The sequence below is a fragment of the Paramormyrops kingsleyae genome, chromosome 12, assembly GCF_048594095.1.
Source record: "Paramormyrops kingsleyae isolate MSU_618 chromosome 12, PKINGS_0.4, whole genome shotgun sequence".
NCBI lineage: Eukaryota > Metazoa > Chordata > Actinopteri > Osteoglossiformes > Mormyridae > Paramormyrops > Paramormyrops kingsleyae.
Window position 1 is genome coordinate 19,339,583 of NC_132808.1, and position 24,970 is coordinate 19,364,552.

The following is a 24,970-nucleotide window of genomic DNA, read 5'->3' on the forward strand; positions in this document are numbered from 1 at the left end:
GTGCCGGTAAACCTCTTTACATGCATCGTTTGATGGTGTAGAGTCTATGTGCGTAAGAGAATAATCTTGTCAATTTGCCCTTCCTACTATATATATATATATATGCATTGCTCATTTAGCTAACAGAAAATTAGCTGGGGATTGCAAACAAAGAAAAATGGGCAGCTTCTATTCTATGTGCAGTTTTTTGTTTGATCTACAAACCTAATACGTTGCAGCAAATCGGGAGTTTGCTACTAGAGCAGACACATCTTAGAATTTTTATGTAGCATTTAGCAATAAATACATAGTTTCATTATTGTGACTCTTTTTATCCTCTGCTGTTCATTCACCTTCTGAGTGCCATCCATCCATCCATCTTTCATACCCACTTCGGGGTCGGGTGCCAGGCCATCACAAGGCAGACTCACAAACCAATCACACACACATGCACACCTACGGGCAATTTGACAACTCCGATTCACCTTAGCATAATTTGGGACCGTGGGGCTGGGGGGGGGGGGGGGGGGGGGGGCAGAGTACCCAGAGGAAACCCCACAATGACACAGGGGGAACATGCAAACTACACACATAAAGCAGCCCCACCTCTGGGTTATATTTTGTAAAAATTAAAGGACGGTGATAAATGTCATAGTCATATTTTTTCCATTAGCTAAGTATGTTCTTGGTGTTTGACATTTTCTGTTACTCCAAGACAATGCTAAATGACCCCCGTGGCAATTAACATTCCTATCAACTGTATGCACAATGGGCTTGTGATTAAACTGCAATAATCTAGCACTTTGAAGCTACTCATTGTCTTTGGGATTAATCACTGAAACGGACCGAACAGAACAAGTGGCCATTATCATAAATTACTGAACTTTACTGATCTTCCACTCCATCTAACATGGTTTGCATTCTAAACCGGGGGGGAAAAAAGCATAAGCAGGGTTGTGGAAAGGTTTTTAAAGTCCACAAGACCTCTTGAGCTCATTTAAGAAGCTGTCTGCCAACCTGCAGCAATTGAACAAGACAGGACGATGCGAAGCGTTAAAAAAAACATGCGTCGATGCACCGGCTGGTGTTCGATCGCTGGCCGGACTTAATCGTATGCGTGACCTTTTCCCGTAGCTGAGATCTGAGGCTTCCCTACCGCACTGTCTTAATATTCCCCGTCCTAGGATGGCCGTGCCTCCAGGAGAAGCTCTCATCTTTCAAGCACTGCATCCAATAAGTGTAAGCGACTGCCAGAAAAATAATGAGGAAATGTAATTAGGACTAAATAACGGAGGAAATATATTTACAAGGATCCTAGACACACGTGCCAATACAAGTTACGCTTTTGCCGAGCCCAATAAATCATTCAGTCTGCGTTTGCATTCGAACTGACGTTTTAATTTGATATCTTACGTTACGTTCCGCCCTTGCAGCTAATATTAAGGCGCCCGCTCTCTGAGTGTGAAGGGAGGATGACAGAGCGGCTGTGTCTTTCCCAGCGTGCTCGCTCTTCCAATTACTCCCAGTTTTGTCGTGAGGAATCACCCAATTGCCTCACTCAGATATGGGCACGCCTGCTCCGCCCGCTAGGCGATATTAGGCTCCTACAGTCCCGCTGCAGTCACCACCCACGGGCCAGCAGCGTGCGCTAACCCGATCGGAGAGTGTCGTGTCTACTAGAGGTAATGTCATGTTGTAAAAATACACACTGCCGTGGGAGAGCGGGTGCTGCACTGCTTAAGGCTCCTCAGAGGTGAGGAGATGTTTGCAAGTTCAGCCCTCCACCACACACACTAATATGGAGCTGGAGGACATCCTTGGGAAAAAAAAAAAGCTTTTTAATAAAGGCTCCGCTCCTGTCCATGCTTATGGAATTCTGAAAATCGTGCGCTGGGCTTGTCTGCATGAATATAAGCAGCAAGGCTGTGTAAATGTGCAGCTTTAACAAATGCAGACGCAAACAGAAACATGTGAAAAATCTCCAAATGGACGTAAACAACTAGGGGAGATGGGGGCCAGTTGTTGAATTGAACCTGGTATGTATTTACTCATTAATCTGTGTACACTTTGTATCATAGCTATTGCTAAGAGCCTTAAGCTAGCAGAAATGTAGGAATGTATAGCTGGGAAGTGTGCTGAAGGTCTGTTAAACAACGGACCCTGTTCAACAATTGTCCCTGGTCTTCTCTAATGGCCAAGTAAGCAATGGACAATGAAGAAAATTGTGATTAGCGATGCCAGTATTTACTGTGTGATGACTATAACAGCCAGGGTCGTTGATGATTTGAAATTCTCAGGGCATCTGTGGGCTTGTTCTGTTACTTAGTAACTTCTGTTACTTGATGTGCGGTCCCAGCTTGACTCGAGGCACATAGGGCCTGGCTGTATCATACTTCCACCATGGCAAGCAGGGCAGAATGACCTTCTGACCAATGCCACTCTGGACAATGCAATGGAAACACAGACCACCGCAGATGTCTAACTCAACACTGTCACGGATGTGGTACTTGGTGCATGTGGGAACAAGGAAGGGACGATCCATTTATGGCTCCGGGACAAGAAGGGTTTCTTTAATACAACTAAAAGCACAGCTGGGAAAATATATCAAAACAAACATGCCACGAGGGGTGAGAAAACAAACAGGGACAAATACGGAATTGACTAAAAACCAAGAAACCAATCAAAACTAAAGAACAAGGAAAGACTGGGGACACAGGGAACAGACCTAGAAACTAAACAGAGCAACAACACGCAGCTAAGAAGAAAAAAGACAGTAACAGAAACCAATGAACTGGACAGACAGAGCCAAGAGGTGAAGCAGAGACAGAGGGCGTACATGAGAAGCTGAGATGGGCCACTAAGGGGGGAACACAACAGGCAGCAGAACTAGGGGACCACGGACCAATGTGTTGAGGACTGGACACAGAGATTGAAGGACAGAATGAGGGATGAATTTGTTTGGGGCAGGATGTGGAAGCTCAGGGATAGGACCAGGGATATGAGGCGGGAACCAGGACAGGGTAGGGGAACCAAAACAGAAGGTCGAACATGGGAGTTGTTAGGGCAGCAGACCAGGAAACAGTGGGGAAAAGATGCAGGGAGGGTCAGGGCCAGACTGGGGACAACGGAACACAGGAGTACCATTGAACAGGGACGAGATACAGAGTGGACCGTTGCAGGCCTAGAAAAACAATTGGCTGGGCTGAGCGCGGCATGACTGGAGCAGGAGGCGGATCTAGTGGATGTCCATGAACCGCAGAAAGGGAACTGGAGTGTGACACGGAGACTGCAGAATGTGAGCTGGAGGGCAATGACGTGAACGCAGGACAGGAGCTGGAGGACGACGCGGAGACTGCAGGACGCGAGCTGGAAGGCAATGAGGGGACTGCAGGACGCAAGCTTGAGGGCAATGAGGGGACTGCAGGACAGGAGCTGGACGGCAATGAGGGAACTGCAGGACGGGAGCTGGAAGGCAATGAGGGAACTGCAGGATGGAAGCTGGAAGGCAATGAGGGAACTGCAGGACGGGAGCTGGAGGGCGATGAGGTCACTGCAGGACAGGAGCTGGAGGGCGATGAGGGAACTGCAGGACGGGAGCTGGAGGGCGATGAGGTCACTGCAGGATGGAAGCTGGAGGGCAATGAGGGGACTGCAGGATGCGATCTTGAGGGCAATGAGGGGACTGCAGGACAGGAGCTGGAGGGCGATGAGGTCACTGCAGGATGGAAGCTGGAGGGCAATGAGGGGACTGCAGGACGTGAGCTTGAGGGCGATGAGGGGACTGCAGGATGGGTGTTGGAGAATCAACAGGGAGAACGGGGAGGAACAGGAAGGCCAGCAACACCTGCTGGCCAAGTGGGGAAGAGGCAGGGTTCTGATGGGCGCACTGACTCTGACAAACACAAAAGTTTTTCATAAAACAAAGCCAGGAGATGGCAGCCTGGACCTACCGCATGACATTATCTGGAGGTTTCATTAATGCTGCATCATGGCAGACTTAGATGGCTTATGGCTGCACTACATTTCCATTCCTTACAGCTCTACTAAGAAGTTGCCTCCTGGGGCTTGAACCAGCAACATTTCAACTACAAATCCAGGCCATTAGAAGCACTCCACTACCTGCTGCCTTTCTAGTCTACTCAGATGCCCCTTCAGAGAGAAGTTCTGCTCTGCTGAAGCACCATCCTCATGGAGGTGGCAGATAAATCAGGGAAGGCCGTCACAGCCTCGCCCAGAGCAGAGGAGAAGGCAGTCGGCAAGACTAGATGATCCCCTGGCAATCGCGACAGTCTGGAGGGATGCAAACGTGCTGACGCTGAGTCAGAGGGGCCGCGGGGATTCTGAAGCTGACGCGAGCGAGCAGAAAGCAAGGAAACCTTCAAGGCCCCATCCCAAGCAGCCGGCTCGGGGAGATAATCTCTTCTACGGTGCCCATAGGCGGACGAGATTTTTGCGGGGAAAATCGGGTTAGCTGCAAGCAAAGTAGATGACACGGACTCCAGAGGGGAGAGCTACAACCGCAGCCTAAGATGGGAGGAATTGAGTATTACCAGGAAAAGCAGAAAGAGCATAACCAGTTGGTGCAGTGCAGAAACAGAGCATGTCCAGCAATGCAAAGAATCAAACGAACAGGAAAAACTGTCAGCAATCCGATGGCCTGAGTACACGTCAACAATTGTGGCTGATCTTGTCATTTAGTGTTTGTGTGTCTCGTAGCTTGGTAGGAAAAGCCATCACTACCTCTCTTCTGTTCTCATTTCACCTGCAACAGAAATTATATGTAATATTTAGATTGATTTATATTACATATTGTTTTGGCATCATAGTATAACAGAACAACAACTGATGAAATTTGAATCGCAGTGAAGACAAAGTCAAATAGTAAAGAAGGGAAGCATAATCATGCTCTAGATATACACTACCAATTTTTGCACCCCACAGGTTTTTTTTTTTTTTTACCACTTTTCCATTTATTTCCTAAACTGCATATTTGTTATTCATGTTAAGCACTGGAAAGTTGTGTGAAAATATAAGTCAAATAAAACAAGTTCCCTTTATAACATGCAAATAGTATGTAACAGTGCATGTCTGACATCATATTAACTGGTTGCATGGTGATGGAACAGTGAAATTCTAGGAGGAGGTAAGGAGCATGTACTGATACAGCTTGTTGCTGTGCCCACCAGACGAGAGACCACCTCAGGGATGAGAAGCTGAGTGCAGCCATAGGACAGATACTGTACCTCAGCACCACACTGGTCCAAATGGAATGGAACATAGTGAATCCTGCCAGCAACCTCCAATGTTGGAGGACCTCCTTGCAACACCATAGCCAAGATGAATTAATCATATAGGTTCAGGGCCTTGCTTAAGGCCCTATGAAGTAGGATCACTCCTGGCGTTCACAGGATTCAAACCAGCAACCTTCCAACCTTCCATGGATGGATGGATGGATGGATCTTCATGCTGGAGATGTAACATCGAATGAGCAAAAAAAAGTAATTCCAAAGCTACTAAATACTTCTTCACTTATTTGAAACAAGCAATTTATTACAACTGGAATATATCGCTTTATTAATACCTTGATACAAAGATGTGACGGCTATCTTCATTTTGAATGCTGTTTTTGTCATAGTCTATTTTACCTGGTTCCCTTGCCATTTCACATCTGAAGATCTGGTTCAGAATATTAGAGCAGGACTTGCAAAGCTACTGGCAATTGATCACGGAATTCTCATAAAGCCAAGATGTCAAAGGTTAAATACCGATCTATTTTGGTAGCTGGTCGCAAGTAAGATATTCTCATAGACAGTTAGGCTGAAAAGGAGCATAGATTTATACTGCTTGACGGGCAACATTAAAACATGCATGTAGCAACGTATAGGCAGTCAAGTCAAACATTTTCTCAACATAGCTTTCTACATTTATATTGCATATAAGCATTGGAAAGTCAATGTACCTTTTTAAAGGTTCCTCACAGAGATGTAGGAAACAGATAAAGAATAAGGTGAAGATGATTCTCGTTATATGTGATGAATTCCAGCCAGCTCTTTTGGGCGCATAATTCTCTTTCACACATTGCATGCAATCATAATGATGAGGGGAAAAAAAACGATAAAAAGTGATCAATCTTTTATATACCTCCTGACTTAAAGCTTCCTCTGAAAGCTTCCTCGAGTGATGTGCAAGTGTCTGTTTCTTTAATGGCGTGTGCCATGGGGAGGTTTCCATGGAAACATGGCATGGGCATGAGCTCAGCTCAAAGTTACACTGGGGCCAGAGGGAATATTAGCATAGCCGCTATTTAGCAGGAAATGTAATGACAGTGAAACTGATTAATAAAAGTAGATCGGAGGGGCATTTTTAGGGTCGTGCGTGTGCACATCTTTCATTTAGACGTTTTGTGAAAAGAAGTTTTTATGAATACCAAGAGATATATAGAGTCAGAGTAATTTTTGGGGGATGTAACATTAAAAGCAAATCAATGAAATAAGCATGAAGAATTCAGTTTAACATTTCTGACGTTTTCAGGCTGTCATACAGAATAATAAAGCAAATGAACAGAGCAAGAGCAGAAGTAGATATAATGTCAAGAAGGGCAAATACCCGTATTGCTGAAGTATGAAGTACTTCAAAGTACTGTTGAAAGATGAAAAGGTATCAATAATGAATGTGTATTCATAATATAAAGAGAGGGAGTTGTGTATGTCATTGAAATTGTAAATAGGATAGAATTCGGTGCTTTTAACTGTGATCTGATCAGTCTTTTTAGTCTCTCTCTTTTTCTTTTTTGCCTTCCCTACACACATATCGTTGTCTGCGAGGGTCGAAAAGAGCCATCCGAGCATAAAGCGACACGGCTCAAACCAAAACATGCTCCCGCCTGACGCATTCCCGCCTAGCTACGTCGTCTTCCATGAAATTTAACACAAGGCTAATTAGCCGGGGTTTGCGGATAGGCTCAGGAAGGCTGGAAAATTGTTGGCAGGCCGCCCCTGCCGCTACACGCACAGCTGAAGGTAGCCTATCGGTGGCAGAGTGGCTCCCTTTTTGAGGGAATCTACAGTATGTAGGCAGGATAATGTTTGGTTCTCAGCTGGTTCAGCCCCTAGCTAATGTCTACCACTCCTGCTAGAGAGGAATTCAGGGGAAGGCCTAGCACCCTTTATAGATCTTGCCAAAAAATTAAGTCTTTCCCACCAAGATGTAGGTGTCAGTTTCCATTATATCTTTAGCTCATGCAGCTTTGGCAAATGGGGCCAAATAGAGCACTGTACTGAATTAGATCACTACTGAGAATAAATTTTGTTCACAGCAAGTGTAAGGGAAAAAAAAAAAAAACACAGTACAAGGCCAAACCTTTTGGAGTAGAAAACGTCACAGTAATTTCAAATACATTACCGCGTGGAGAACAGACTAATGAAAGCCCTATTAGAACGTCATACCTGCTTACTTCTGAATTCTCTAAAGTTTATTTGATATGTCTCAGCCAATTATCAAAATCTGGGTGATAAGAAGCTGCTCGCTGAGCCCGAACTGTCTGAACGGAATGACTAAACTGTTGCAAATTCACGGGTCCATGCTCTGAATAATTAACTTTGCTCTGTGCGGGTACCGCACACGTAAGAAACTAATTTCCTCCCCACACAAAGGATTCGCCCTTGCCAAGTCTTTGAAAAGTCAGCCTCGCTGATAAGGTTGAACTAAAGAATTGTCCTGCTGACATTTCAGCCGCGCTCGCCTTTTTCCACCAATAGGCAGACGCAAATATAAATGTGAATGGTGTGTGTTAAAACCATTATATAAGTTTTAAAGCAATTTGTCAGGTTACTATAGTTGAGATGCCATGCATGGGATGTTTCCAAAACGCATATGCAGACACACAGGAAATTCACACCTGCACTGGCGGTTTATTCCAAGTCTGTAGCGTCAGGTTGTTTGGTATTCTGATGTGCAATGTGGGAAAAGTATGACCTGGATGAGGAATTTATTACCAGGGATAGAGAGAGGGTGCACAAGCGAGAGGTATTGCATCTTTTAAAGCCACGGAAATGGGGGCAGGTCTTATCGAGACCCATTAATTGGTTATGTTTTCGCCTTGTGCGGATTTGTCAGCAGCAGCTGCCCAAGTGCGGCGCAAAACACTATCCGTCAACCATATAATTACCAAAACATCATCCGTATTCAGCGTCTGCGCGAAAATGTTTTCATGATACTAAACACGGCACTTGCTAATCCACAAATAATGTCTCATGTGCATCCCCGCAGCTTCGGAGATAACGAAACGGTGTGCGTGACGCCGTGCATTCATTAAACACAGACTCATGGTAGTGGATTCAGGTCCTCAAGTGCCACAGTTTTCCGTGTTGGGAAATGCCACTTATTCGATGCCCAATTTGAACTTATAAGCCAGGTTAGGTTAACGTGCTCTGCAGGCAGTTATCTCGATAAATCAAATAGACAGTGAGGGACACGCAGAAAGGTAGCTCAGTCTGTCGCTGCCTTGATCCTAAAGTTGATGCGTTGTTGAGGTCATGCATTGTCTGTCCTCTAGGGGGCAGGAGCGGCTAGTTGGTTTCCATTGCCGTCCAAAAAGTGTGGCTGCAGGGACGGGAACGGTGAGAAACCATATGACAGACACCCTCCAAGGGGCTTTTGCGATTTTGTTTAGCGGCCATGCACCGCTAGAATACGCTCCTGAAGATGCCACACGAACGTCTGAGCCGGTTGCTGATGGCGAATCTGTCACCATCACCAAAGCCTCCGTGCTCTGCCCTGGGTCCCTGAGGAGAGATGATTAACTAACACTCATCCCAAATCTATATACAGTCCATTTGTACCTGTTTGTCAACTACTATCAAGCCCTTATTACGTGACACCGTTTTCGCGGAAGTGAAATGACAATGCGATAATTGCTAATGATCCAGCAGGGCAAGGTCAGCTGAATCTCTTCACCGCTCTCCTGCAAAGAGGAATCACACCCGGAACATCTACTCCGTACATCCATCCACTTATGTACATTGTGTTTGGGACTCTGGTTGCCAGCCTGAGAGCAAAACTGTTTTGTGTTTGGAAGAAATACCTGACAAGTTCCTGGAGATGCCACTGTTTTCCTAACTTGTGTTGCATCATATTTTCAGATTTGAAAGAAAAAAATAAAAAATAGATAAAAATTCAGTGTCTTCCCACTTTCTGCTGCTGGCGTGAGCCTGTCCAAATTGTCAGAAAGCCAGTGGAGGGTGAAATTGAGTTCAGAACAGTGGTGTGCAGTATATAAAGCTTAGGAAGAGCTTATGTTTCATATTTATCTATCAGGTTTCTATAAAGAACATCAAAATGTTGATGCCTTATTGTCATTAATTATTTTTTTTCCGTTGCAATCATTGTATCATTGTCGCATGACAAAATCTGCTGAAGAACTGGGAGGTGCACAAGGTTTGCCATCATCGTGTGAGAGCATCTTTGAGAAACGACCTGACCCTCCCCCCCCAACCCTCCCCCTCACTTGGGCCTCAGTGAAGTGGGGTCAGCAGTGAAGTGTGTCGCTCCCTCGTCCAAGGAGGGGGGCTAAAAGGAATGAGAGCTCACCGCCCCTCCCCAGTCACAGAAGCGGAATCAGGTGGGTTCATTTACTGGCCCTCAGATGCGGGCCACAGGTCAGCCGTAACTATTCTGTGATTTGCTTTTTTCCTCTCTTCCCCAGAAAAATTCAATCTCTGTACACGTACTGGGCCTGATTGCTTCTGGTTTCCTTTCGAAAACTTGCTTTGAGGCGCAAACAGAGATTGAAAGAGCACACGGTGGGAAATGCTCGTCCCTCCTTTTCTTCTTCCTTCCTGAACAATTACCTCCGAGGCTTCTGTTCTCAGGCTCGCTCGCATCCATTGTGCTTGTCTTTTTGTCCTCGTTCGGCCGACTTAATTAGGCACACTTTCTTGAAGTCTGATTGTTGCGAATAGGTAAACTTACACATCGATTATCCCATCAAATTTTTTCCATGCCCGGTTCTGAAACCCAGATCGCGACTGTCACCGGAATGGTGGCACTGTGTCCAGGCAAGTGTCGAGATTAAGAGTTAATTTTGTAAAATAATAAGCACATGAGCAACGAAATTTTGGGGTTTATAAAACTGCTGGATATTGGCTGCGGTGTTGCTGCCTGTCAAACTTAGGTTTAGTTACCTCAATGTATATATATATATATATATATATATATATATATATATATATAAAGCAATTTGTTACAAATTACTTTATTGTTTTCCTATGTGCTCTAAAATGTCTCTTTTTTTGCTCGGGGCCTCAAACATCTCGCTCTCCTTCCTGGGCCGTTCCTGTGCCACCGCTCTGGGGGATTATTGTTTTCAGAAGAGCAAAAATCCCCGGCGATGCATGAGTTGTGCCTTAACTCGCTTCACCACCTGACAGCTGGGAGTCTCTTTATGGTCTGAGTCTAAGGAGGGAAGTCAAAGACAGACTCATACTGTGCGTGCATTTCAAGTGACAGCAAACGAGAGAGAGCTTCATGAGTTTCAGGCCCGCTGCTTGATTGGCGAGAAGGAAGTGAGCCATTTTACAACCTGAAGGAAGTTCATAGCAGAAAATCCGACACTGAACCATCTCCTGAGTTTCTTATGCATTTTATTTTAGACTTCATTTTTATTCTCTTTTCTTTCTCTGTGTATTTTTTTTCCAATTTAAATTCTCATATAAGTCTCTGATAATCTTGTTTTCTTCGTTACCGGTGTCTGTCCTGTTTAGACATTACCTTTTCTACCGTGAGTGGTTCCTCTCAAGACCCAGTCGCAAAATATCACGTTGTCCTGATGTCATGCTGAAAGGAGTCGCGGGGTATTCCACCAAGCAGGATTTCTTGCTTAACTAAATAACTTGTTGGATTTAAGGTAGCCTGGGCTAAATGGACACTTCTGGTAGTTTTACTTACACAAAAATGTACTGAGGGCAGAACAAAAATGATTGGTTCAGAGAGATAACCAATCTGATTGAAGAGGAGGTGTACCCAAGCAACTGGAGGAGGCGATATCAATCAATCAGATGTCTTGGTGCTGCCTCCTCAAATTGCTTGGACACACCTCCTCTATATACTGACTGGTTATGTCTCTGAACCAATCATTTGTCATTCTGCCCTCAGAACATTTTTGTGTAAATAAAAGCTAAACAGAGTTCATTCACTTACATTCATCTTAAATCCGATAAGTTATCCAGCTAAGCAAGAAATCCTGCTTTGTGACGCAGGCCCCTGGCATGGGTATCTTTCTTAAACAGACCAGTTTGTAAATAAAAGTGCCAATCAGTGGTGTGTTTGGCGGCAAGCATACTAGCTGGAACTGTGTATCCCGTTTTTCCTATCTCACAGAGCACCTGGGACAGGGTCCTCCTTTTGAGCAGGACGTGCATCTCCTTTTTACTGCGCCCACTTACAGTGACATTCAGCTTCAGTGACAATAGTTTCACCAAGTCTACCTCTAAAATTTTAGCCTCGGAGCACAAAGACTCATCGAGGACACATGACTATCAGCAAGGCTCCCAGTACGGTGACATTAAATAAATGTCAAGGACAAACCAAGGAAACATTTTATTATAAGTTTTATAATGGCTTATTATAAGTCTGCAGATTTTGTCCTCATCTAATTTAACTTTATTACAGATGAAATAAAATAATATTTTTTGCTTGCCAGCCTTATATTCTTAGTAATAAATTTATATTTTAAGCAATAAATTTGACATATCAGTGTTTTAAAAGAGGAAAGTGAGTGCTTTATTTTTTACTATCAGTGATTGCCTATATGTCAGACTTCAGACAGCCAATCACAGCACAGATGTGATGTATAAGGTACCTTTTGAATCAGGCGTGTGTTCTGGGGAACCGCTGGTTAACACATTGTGGTCTGTTGTTAAAAATATACATACATATACATCAAAACCATTCAGTACCATGATCTTATTAACATTATTTTTAATCTATACTGTGCATTGCATTATTGGAAGCAGAAAAAACATCTTAATATGCTTTACGTAACATGAGCATTTTTTTGTTGTAACCTCAGGCTCTTGTTTTGGGTGGAGTGAAAATCCTGCAACTCTGTTTTTCTTATGCAGCAGAGGTACTTTGCATCTACCGTGGTGCTTAAGGGCCCTAAATCATGAGGCGATAGCTAAGAGAGTCAGTTTTAGAGCATCAGAACGCCTTGGAGAAACGCTGTAGTATTATCTTCATTCCAAGCATCTGCACTAATTAGCTGAGCAAATACATAATTACTGCCATTGCAATTAATGATTAATTTGCCTGTGTCTCCCGAATCTCCAAGCCGCAGTCTGTCTTGGTAACTAGCGATGACATATAAACCAGAACCCAAACAGATTGCTTTTCATATTTAATTAGCCATTTGGCCTTTACAGGCAAATAAAGATGATTGAATGGTTTTATTGTTGTGATTATTACTTCCTGTAAATGTGTTTCATTTAAATAGTTTTAAATTAAACTGTATGTGATGATGTGGTTTTATTAATCAAGTTATGTTTAAACTGAAGATACGTGTTAAATTAAAATAAAAACATTGCCTTGGCTTGTTTTGAAAGGGCCTTCGTGAAGTTCTCGCTTAAGATACTCTTATGGTGACCCTTATAAACGTATTCTGGATCTAATTGTTACTTTGAAGTAATTCATCTGAGAGAATCTTTCAAAATATTATTGAAGTGTCTGTATGGTGGCATCAGGGGTGTCGGAGGGACACGGATTCAGGGGCACAGAAACTGACAGGGTCCCTTAAATACGTAAAACTATATGTACATTTGGGGAGGGGGCAGGTGATATTTTGTTAGAGGGCCCAAAAACTTCTCAGTACACCCCTGGGTAGCACAAACAGGAGTCATTCCCAGTAGGTTGCTGTTTCTAGCCCCCGGGGCAGCCCTGCTATTGCACCCCCAAGCTCTGTATTTAACCGGTATTACTGCTTTTAGCCCGAATTGCTCCAGTGAAATATATGGTCACTTTTAATAAAATGATCATTCCAACAGCTCAGTGTAAATGTACTGTTTGTACGCATTGCATCACATTAAGAATCAGCAATGCACTTAGTCTTTATTTGCGTACATCAGTAAATCTTAAAGTGCAATATTCTCATCCATTTAATGACTGAGAAAAAAGTTGTTGTTTTTTTTCACTGCATGAATACAAGTGGATGTATGTACACGCAGGGCACTATTGCTAAATATGAAGTAAGCATGAAACAAAGACAGTGATACAATGGTCACTATGGGCTTTGGACCAGGTTATTCTATCTCAGTGAGCAGATAAAATATGTCATTCCCGCAAGTGAGATCTGAATCAGTTCTGCGAGTTGACAAGACATGTATGGAAGGCGTGAAAACTCCTACATTTCTATTGGAAACTTTAATTATTAGCGTATATTTCTTCATTAATCAATGTGCAAAAATAAGTGGGGAAGTGGAATAGGATGATTAATAACCACAGTATTAATAGTTGAACACAGTCTACCCTTTAGCAGACACTGGTAAAGTAGAACAAAGGGATTTGAAATACTGTTCAAAAGCTGCTTGGAGGAGTTATACGGTCACAGACAAACAGCCCAGTCCAACCTAAATGCACTCATTCGTCTTTTTTGTTTGTTTTGCTAATGGTAAAGGGACAGATTTATCCATCATGTGCAGCTACTTCCGTAGGAACTGAGGTTAAAAACAAATAATATCTCTGCCTGGCGATCTTTCCTGTGTATTTGTTCTAAAAAAAGCATCACTATTTTTTGTTGACAGTAAGAATATATTAATATATAACAAAAAATCATGATAAATCACATCACAGTCAATGACAAGTGTCAATCCATTATCTCAAGCCAGTTACTCTGGAAAGCAGTAAATTATTGTTTGTTGAGTATTGGATGGTGTGACCTATGATGGGTTGGTGCCCAGCCATGGTTATGCCCTGCCTTGTCAACATGTGACCCTAAATAACACAAGTGGATACAGAAGATTGGTGGATGGATGGATGGATGGATGGAGTGCTTGGATGTTCTGAAAGGTTATATCGGGGAAGAAATTAATGTAGAAATGAAGAACACAGATTTGAAATCCTAGGCGGAGCCCTGGTATTATATTACATGGTATGGTATGCTATGGTATGGTATGATATGGTATGCTATGGCATGGTATGCAATGGTATGGCATGGCATGGCATGGCATGGTATGGTATGCTATGGTATGGTATGGTATGATATGGTATGCTATGGCATGGTATGGTATGGTATGGCACGCCATGGTAAGGCATGGTATGATATGGCATGGTATGGTATAGTATGGTATGGTATGGTATGGCATGGTATGGTATAGTATGGCATGGTATACTATGGCATGGTATGGTATAGTATGGCATGGTATACTATGGCATGGTATGGTATAGTATAGTATGGCATGGCATGGTATGGTGTGGTATAGTATGGCATGGTATGGTATGGCATGGTATGGTATCGCAACAGTATAGCATAATATAGTTTAGTAGAGTATAGTATAGTACAGTATATCTTAGTATAGTATTATATCTTCTAATATAACATATACAGTCCAATATAATATTGGAGAAGGCACTTACCTAAATAATTCCCGTAAAAACACCACAGCTGTAAATATCAAAGTCATTTCCGATAAAAGCTAAGCAGCGTAACATTATGTTATGTTAGTCATGTTAAGCGCTGAGAGGAAAGTAATCCAGACTGACCTTTCGCCACAACCAACATGTGTCAAAGACTCAGTAATCAATACTACCCCCCTCCCCCCCGTGGTGTCGGATGTCATTGTGACAGCCTGGCCACACATCATAGCAGTGCAGACGGAGAAAAATGCGCCGTGCTGTTTTCCTTCCTCGCAACATTTCAGGCGGCGACTGCAAATGAAGTGGAAAACATGCATCGCTGGAGTAAATGGCAGTGCCTATCAGAATCCTCTAAAAGCGCACGTCGAGTGCAAAAAGAAACATCCCTCGAGAGTTTCTGCTTCATTACCAGCTCCATTCCTCTATTTATTTATTTGCTGTCACGCTTTAATCATCCCAGACCAAATGCCATCATGACCAGAAACGTCTTTCCATAACTATTTGCCTTTGATGTTCGGTCTCAGTCGTATGCAGACTGAAACCAGGAGCCTTGGGGCGCGGGCTAAATTCACCTAGATGTGACACTTCACCTCTACATGCCCCCGACTCAACATGCCACTCCGCCTCACATGCTTCCACAACGTCAGCTCGTACCTCCTGGGTGTGATACTAAGGGAAGCTTCCGGAACCAACCTGGACAAGTCAGCCTGGCATGCAAGCCAGATGGTTGACACTAAATTGCTGTCAGCCGTAAAAAATGTTTATTACACATCGGAAGCCTTTTGGGATGCATGGCACAAGGGCTCCACCTGAGAAGAAGACAGCCCTTAATTCACTTTTTGCAGGTGGCTACCCAAGTAGACCGAGATAATCACCAAGAGGGAGACCTTATACTCCTTCAGAAGCTGTCCAGGTCCTGAATTTGAGCGCTCCTTTTCGGTTTGCCCCCAACACAAGGACAGATGCCTTATAAGTCCTAGCCACCAGGGTGCAGCACTAGACTTCTCCCAGAAGACTCCTAGCCTTTGAGAGCTCAACACAAGATTTGTATCATATAATTCCACTTCTTCCCCCTTCCTCCATCTGTGCTAATGCACAATTCATCCAATAAACCGCGGTCACCAATGCATGCGTCTGCTGTCCGCAATCAGTGGTGATTCTGGCGTACTTGGAGCCCTGGGTAAAATCTGTGCCAAATGTTCTCATCAGCAGTCGTGCAGTTGTGCTGGCTCCCCACCGCGCCCCTTGAACGACGCTGCCCTGGACAATTGCCCATCTTGCCCTTGGCCGGATCCACCGCGGTCCGCAATGGCTGTTGTATTGATCCCTAGAACACTCTGGGATGATGGTAGAGTGTGTTTTCACCTCACCTTCAATAGATAAGCTGGACCTCCGGAAAGGACACATTAAGGAGCTCTGAGTAACAGCAACCAGAAACAGACACTCAGCCCAAGCAGAGCCCTGGGCAGCTCCACAGTGATGGTATTAGACAGTAAAATCAGTAGGAAACTGGTATAAGAAGGTACCTCATCCCAGCTACTGTTATCATACTGAAATTGCAAAAAACTCTAGTACACTTTGGAAACTATTTCATTATTCCCTACTTATAAGTCATGTGTCTTTTTCATGCAATCATCAAGCAAGTAAAATAATTAGATTGCTTCTATGTCTTTCACAATAATAGCCGTATTATTATTACTGCAAATTGCTGGTATCTCCTATAAATAGCACATCGGAGGGCCTTTAGTTTAACAAAATGCAAACGCGAGCATTAGCCTAATGAAACAAACATTGTAACATTCCGAGTACATTGAGCCAACGTAACGTTCAAGTAGGCCGCGCAACCATGTTTGCGTTATTCTCGGACGCTTAGGCGCCATCATGCCGAAGTGAAAATGTCAATCCGCTGCAGGATTACGGTCTGACACGGGGGCCGGTGTCTGCAGATGTTTCTTCCACTCAGCGAAAGGTCAATGAGCGATCACGCCGCGTCTGCCCCTGCGTACGTGCCTACGGTGAGAAGATCCTCGCCTAGAGCATTGGTGAGGCTAGACTTCCTGGCACAAAGTATGGTCAGGGGAACGTGGGTTGAAGGAAAAGGTCGGAAATTTCAGAAGGTATGTGGGAGTAGCAGCGAATCCAGTCAGTCTGCCCATTATAGTCTCACACTCCAAAAGTCGCTTCTTTTCTGCGCCAAGTGCTAACATCAAAAAGCTTGACTTCTCTATACAAAAAAAAAAACAAGAATGCATGCTTGTTCTAATATCTCACATGATGATATGACTCTTAAACCGAAAGGGGCCACCTTAGACTGGCTTGACTTCATCTATCCACTTTCTGAAAGTCATCCATCCTTCCATTTTCTGAATCCGTTTGTCCTGTTCAGGGTCACAGGGGGGTGGGTCCGGTGCCTATCCGGGTGCCTATGGCCGCAAGGCCAGGGAGCAGCCCAGGATAGAGCGCCAGCCCATCGCAGGGCAGACTCACACACCATTCCTGGCTTGATTTGTTCCTTCTACTGAATTGCATTTCTATCTTTGATGTGATCTCAAGCTCCCCAAAATAATTAATTTTCAATCTTAAAAAATAGCTTTTCTATGCTAAGTTACCTACAACATGGTATTCTAGCTGGGAAAATGGCTTTATAAATAAATCATTTTTGCTTAGACATAATGAAGAGTATCCGCCCTCTAAATCGGGTTCAGAAATACACTTTTATGAAGAGGCTGGGAAAGTTTATCTCGGCCCAGAGATGTGTCAGTGCCCGGCATCATGCCGGCACCGCCTCCTTCTTCCACAGCTGTCAGGTGGAACGTAACTCCCCTCCGTTTGCTACTCTCACAGCAGAGTAGCGAGGCGCCATTCCTTTAGGCCTGGAAGCTGTGAAGTACACATTTTAGGCAGCAACCTTCTCGATTCTCCATGTCTAGTTATTCTCCGCCAGCTAGCGGAGGAAGCGCCGCAGTGTTTCTCAGTTCTGGGAGCTGTCAAAGGCGAGAAGTTTGTTTTCGGGCTTCTTGCGCAACTGGAACTCTTCGATTAATGCACGCATGTTCCAGCAAGGCCCCATGATACGGGCTGTCGCTAAGATGCTAACGTTGTGTACTCCTGGAACCAGACTGAACCTTTTTGAATATCAGTCTGTAAACATCTGCTTGCTAGAGAATGAAGGATGCGTTCATTTTTTTGTGGGGGGGGCATATGATGGTGTTGTGATTAAGGATGTTAAAGGTTTACCTCTGCCAGTTTTCAGCAGACTGAGCGGAAAATCAATTATTTTTTTGTCTCAGTCCCCCTGAAATATAGTTTTTAGTAAATCATTTAACGATTTGTCCCAGATTTTCATATACATTTCGTACCACCGGCTTGGCAAACTTTATCGTGGGGGTCCCCCCTCCCATTGGCAAATTTAATCATTAAATTTGTGGGGGCATCTGATATTTCTTTAGGGAGCTGACCCCCCCTTAGAGTCAAATCCTAGAAGTGCCCCTAGTTTTGAGTAAGAAACTCAAAAGCTACATTATAGAGAAAAGGCACTTACACATCCATGAATATTTTAGGATAATTCCTAGCATCCATTAAAAAATACACCATCCTGACTATAGATATGGAGTGTTCCAATAGACAGCAATCCTCCTCTGAATGTGTTAAAAGGTTTTTAATGAGATGTGGGGACCACCCCAGCCGAGTCTACATATAATGTACTGTCACTTCATTCATAGTGCATAAGGTGGGCCTTCCTCTGGAGAGGAGACAGACAGGCACACTTCAAAGCCTCACAGTGGCAACAGCGGTAAACATCTGGCCTAGGCTGAGCGCTGATTGGTGCTCACAGGCAGAAGTTAAGGTTTTGAGCCCCTGTGTGACATGTGCTGTACAGGTCCTACGCATTTGTTGTGGACAAACCAAGTTAATGTTTATTTATGTAACACTGGATATTTAATACTGGTTGGAAGCAGATGTCGGGTAACAAATATAGGATTTTATTTTCTTTTTTTCCAAGAACGGCAATAATATTTTATAATGTCAGATGTTATAGGTCAGTGTTGTGTCCTACTGACAATACTGAAGATGACACTGGGTGCATCTGAAATCGCAGACTTATACAGCACGCACTGAATCTCGTTAGAAGCCTATTACTTGGCCATTAATGTAGTATGTACTGTTTGTTTGCATAAGAACAGAATGTATTAACTTGGACATAGTGTATTAACTTGGACATATTTCAAGTCGCCATCTTGTATATTACTTGACCCGGATGTGTTCAAATACGTAGCTTGACCCTAATGCAAGTTCAAAATTGTTAAAAACTACCAATGAAAGAAATACACATTGGCCCAAATTTCTGAGCAAGAGACATTCTTTATCTCTGGTTGCAGCTCCAGTGACCTTATGGGATAGCAAATCATCCATCAGTTGAACGTTTTGGAATTTTGCAGAATGTAGTATGTCATCCAGGTACCATCCATACTGAGGATTCAGACATACTGCTCACTTTGCATAATATATTGCTACTACTACATAGCAAACAAGTATGTGTATGCACTAGTGATGGCCAAATGAAGCTTCAAGATGGCGTTCTTGGTTTGCTTTGGGGCATGATTTGAGCCCTTTTTTGAACAGAGAGCGCCATCTAGTGGTGTCAGAAAATACAGCAAATGGTTCACGATGCTTCATTTGATCATAACTAGTATGCACCCACTGTTTTATCTCTATGTATAACATAAAAGCACTGGTGAAATGCACAGAATACCCCATCTATCTATGCTCTTTTATTCCTGTTGTTCTTCCTTATTTTCTGTAGCTGGCACCCAACTAATGTACTAAATAATAGACAAGCCTACGGTTCTATCCGAAACTCTGGCTGTGAAAGTGTATGTCATGCTGGGCTTTTCAGCCCATTAATTCACTAATAGACTGAATAAGAAAACTTTTTTTTGACAATATCAGTTAATCTGTTAAAAAAAAGAGCAGGCTTTTAAAAAACTCTAAGCTGAATCTTGTTATCCATCTAGCTACCTTACTCACTTGTTTAGTACGGGGTCACTTTGGTCCTGGAGCCTGTGCTATGAAGATTAGTGAGTGACAGGGGCCCTAAAATGTCTGGAACATAATTGCATTGATCTGGGTTGGGGGCCCAATATGATATGGTTTCACGGGACCCAAAATCTTTAGCGGTACCCTTGTGCCAACTGCATGTGTTTGAATGGTAGGATGAACCTGGAGTACCCAAGCAAATTCAAGACACACATCCACCAAATATTTAATGACGATTATGTCAATTGCAATAAATTTGTCTACACTCTATTCATAGTTATGTAGCACAGTTATAAGAAGTATATTTGCCCAGTGTGAGACATATATTTCATCACAGACAGACTGTGATCTGCAATGTTTTGTTGTTGTTTTTCTAAGAAACTGGTCCTTAAAGAGTGTGTACATGGAAAATATGATGAGGTATCTCAGGTCCTCCACCTCCTCTTTTACTCAACAGTATGTTAATTATTATTAATTCAATTCATCAAACTCCACATGCATCAGAAGACACTGAGAGCCAGTGTTTAATCTGTTCCGGCTTTGAATAGAGGACATTTTATGTATTTATAAAAGGAAATCTATAGAGCAGCAAATAACTAAATATTAGTACTTCATGCATATGAAGCAGATGAAATGAAACACTCTTTTTTTTCTGCAGCTAAATGTAAGGTAACTTCAGCAGATTTGGGGATATGCCTTCAAATTAAGAAGCCCTGCTCTGGCATATTAAAATCAGGCTAATATATCACGGAATACATTTCTTTTTTTTATTGCAGATGCCTGGATGTATTCAGCTGAAGCTGATCTTTCATTGCGTGCGCACTGTTCAGGCTGAATAGCAAATAAATGGCATCATATGGAGATAATGCCGCTTGGGTTAGAAAGCAAAGGGGATGCAGGTATTGAAAAGATTCTCGGGGAAGGGATCACTGCACGAAATAAAATGAAATGTCAGCCTGCTCTACCATATATATTTTGCATTTGGGTTAATGAACGGGATGTGTGCTTTGAAGCGCATTTTAAATGGTTCCAGTTCCTCAAATTAAGTAGCTTTGAGCAGTGAAAGAACATATGGCACTAAGGACATGAACAGATAATTTCCTTGCCATGGGGCTGTATTGTTTATGAAGCTGAATTCCTGCCTAAATGAAGAATTAGAATTCGCCTTTTAAAGCATTTCCTTCGTACCGAAGGCTCATTCTTAGCGTTATTTTAATCACATTCGACCATAACCTAGCAATAAAATAAAACAAGAATGAGTGATTGGGATGATTTTGTTCTCCAATTTGTGTGATTTCTCGTAATCCGTTTCCGCGTCTCGATGTGCAATGCGAGCAGCAGCGTCTGCAGTGGCTGCGGCATGTTTCTCTTGTTTTGAAAATATGTATGGCACCGTGACGAGTTTCACCCGTGTGTCTCTGTGTACAGAGTGGACCTCTGGATATTGTTGTTTGCAAGACGAGGAGACACTGCCAAATAACAAAAGTGACAAGGCAGAGAACATCATGGGTGGGATGCATTTAAAGAGGGATATATATTCATTTTCCAGCTGACAGACCCCTATTCTGGAAGGAGCTCAATGCTCAAGGAGGGGGGGATTGAGGAGGAGGGGGGGTTCCTCCGTAAATTAGTTGCAAAATTTCCATGATCATCTGTTACCTATAAGGCCACACAGTAAATTTTGCATTACCCCCCCCCCCCCCCCACTACCACCACCACCACCACGTGGCCAGCATCCCTCCACACCTTGGACAACAGATTCCTTAATGTGAGGTCATCAGGTCTTTTGACCTTGACACTCCAAGATAACATTTTAAGCTAATTTTTATGTTGCTTAGAATAGGGGTCCCAAATCCAAGTCATCCATGGGCCGGTTTAAGTCATACAAAAATTTCAGGGACTTGTAAAACTTATCAGGGGTGGCATACCAGATCAATCGGCATCAGAAATTTCATAAGTTTCCATTATTTTTAGGATGTAATCACAACATGTAAAAGTCATAAAAAAGGTGTGGCTTGAAAATGTAGGTCCAAACGTTTTCTTTGGATATGAACACCCCTCTGCCAAACATTGCACAGACCAGGGTTTGGAAACTCCTAACTTACATTATCCGAGCAACTAAAGGAAAATGTATTATAGAGCAGATGTCAGTCCGCCTACAGACGTATGCAGATTGCAGGATGAAGCTGGAGTATGGAGAGGAAGCATGAGCAAAACAGAGAACACGCACACTGCAAACAGTGAGAGATATAAGGTCCATCCATCCTTGAGCAATTTATACTCCACTTTCATCAGATGTGAATATCACCACTGAATTACGTGGAGATGATTGTGAACTATATTAAAATATGCGATCCCTGCCCCTTTCAGATCACGTGAAAACCGGGCGCCACGAGAAGGTAAAGTGTAGCTCGGATGATGGCGAAGTGTCGAGAGAAATCTAATCTGTAAATGAAAGGTGACAGTCATGCTGTAACATTCCTAACAGTGCAATCCGTAAAATAGCGTTTAAACCGCTTAAATTTCAGGGCGTTTCATAGGTGGTTATCATTCTATCTTGCTATCTAGTTGATTTTCACAATCAAAACATCTATAGCAATAGGACCCTGAAGCCAAAGCGAGTAAAAATAAAAGTACTTTAAAGTAATAATAAACGCGAATAAACACATCAGCATTTAGTGTTTTGGAAAATTAAGTTACTGTATATGCTAAACTTCATTAACAAACGGCATTTCTCACGTAGTTTCAAAATTATTACCATAATGCTACCGCGACACTTGGAGAAGGAGCGGGGGAACGGGACAAAATGAGATTACCTGAATGTTACTGTGTGTGCCGTCAGTTTCCATCAAATAAGCTGCATGTTGCTATCTTTTTGCAATGTTTATCTTGAAAAATACGAACCCAAGGAGGGCGGCACGGTGACTGCGCGCTGTGTGTGTGTAGAGCTTGCATGTTCTCCTTGTGTTGTGTGGATATAGTCTTGCAGTCCATACATGCAGTTATGCTATCTGACATAAATAAACGATCCTTTGTGTTTGTGCCTGGCGGCCGGCTTGGTGGTGCTGCGGTTACCACCGTGTGTGTGCACGCTCTCCCCGTGTCATCGTGCGGTTTCCTCTGGGTACTCCGGTTTTCCCCCACAGTCCAAAGACATGATGAGGTTAATTGGAATTTCCAAATTGCCCATAGGTATGAGTGTGTGAGTGTGGTCTGCAGTGGGTTGGCGCCCCATCCTGGGTTGTTCCCTGCCTTGTGCCCATAGGCTTTGGACCCCCTGTGACCCTGAATAGGACAAGCAGTTACAGAAAATGGATGGATGGATGATTGGATGGATGGACTCCAATTATGTGTATACGTGCCCCACAGTGGACTGGCATCCCATCCAGATTGCACCCCAGCCTTGTGCCCTATGTTACCTGGGATTCGTGTGACCTAGGAAATGTTTGCTAGATGACTAACTAAGAAATTATGGTTATTCTTTTTAATCAGTATTACTTTCGCTATTTCGGTTTGTCCGTAATGGAATCTATGTAACTGTTTATTTACATAGAGAGAGCTTTTTGCACCTCTGTGCTGAGTTTGTCATCGCCGCAGCCCATTCAGGCATTAACATCGCATTAAAAGAGCAGCTGAAGTGCTCTTGTGCTCCCACCTGCACCTGCACCAACAACAGATCCACTGCCCACCCCCCCCACTGCCCGACTGGGCCTGAAGAGATTATTTGTAGGAAATTGTTTTTGTCTTTTGTGTTTGCACAATGCGGCAGCATTAACGGTAACAGTCCTGGCTTTACTCACATGACGCTCTTTAATCAACGGGATAATCTCACTGGAATTTCATGCCAACCAGCTGCAATGAAGAGGGGGCCGGGTGGGTGCTGCATGCTAAATAGCCCTTTAAACAGTCCTCACTGGCCATTCCAGTGACTTAGCTTTGGACAACAACCCTGTGGGGTTTTTCTTTGTTAAAGGAAAGCATTTTGAACTTTATATTTAACTGTAAATGCTTTGCAAACAATGGGTGAATCTCAATACCAAGAAGGTAAAGACTGCAGTTGTGGTCTTGGCAAGACCGGTCTTGCTAAATTAACTTCTGAGAATGAACTTGGGGCACAATTAATCATGGGATTGGTCTCGTTCGGCGAGGATACAATCGATGTATCCTTGATATTTGGGGCAGTTCAAAACCAATATCCAGGGATTTTTTTGACCGTTCTCTGTACTTGTTTCCTTAGTTGGAACTGCTCTTCAGCAATGAAAGATGATGTAAAACGGGAACTTGAAAACACAAGTGTGGTCAAGCATGCAAACTGAGATTCACCCAGTGTTTTTTTATCTTTTCCGATAGCATGATGTACACAATATGACCGAGATTGTTTATACAGTTGTGGAGCAAGTGTTTTGGGCATAATGTCTGTATCTGAGTTTATTGCACGTGGAACATAATTGGAGAAGTTTATCTATAACAGATGTTTAGCAGGGGACCCCATGTTGGTAAAGGGTTTGCTGAGTAATCTTAAACCTTAGGATGATGGGTTTTTTTTTAAATATATATATATATATATATATATATATGATCATGAGATCCTGAGATAATATGATGCTACAAGGTGGACCTGCAGCTCTGCCTGCATTGCGCATCCACTAGACAGGGAAACCAGAATAAGAACAGTATTTTGGTACATGAAAAACTGGTTACATGAAGTGAAAACCATAATATCCATCCATCCATCCTCAGACTGCTTCTACTGGTGGAAGTATCAGTGAAAACAGGTGCCATAAGAAGAAATAAAAAATAAATAATTAAAAACATTCAGGATTCATATCAACTTCTTGTTTTTTAGTCAGTATTTTATGTCATTTTGTCTCTGTCATGAATTCGTAGGGCTGGTCAATTTTGTTTCCATGATTTTAATCAATGATTAGGATTTAATTTGAATTTTTAAAGAAAAATCTAATTTAAGTATAACGTATTACTCATTTGTCCTATGCTGGATGTAGCCCTTGTCCTCTGTGCTGTGTGGGACCAGCTCCAGCTGCCCATAACCCTGACCAGGTAAAGCAGTTGGATAGATGAACAGATGAATGCATCACTAATTATATTAACTTAGGATGCCACAGAGGGTGATAGTGCTGCCTCACATCTCTCACTGTGTGAAGTGTGCATATGTTCTCTGTTTTGCTCATGCTTCCTCTTCATACTACAGCTTCATCCTGCAATCTGCATACATCTGTAGTCGGATTGATTGATGTTTCGAAGTTGCCCGTAGCATGTGCGTTTTTATGCCCGGTAATAAACTGGCATCCCATCCAGGGTGTTCCCTAAC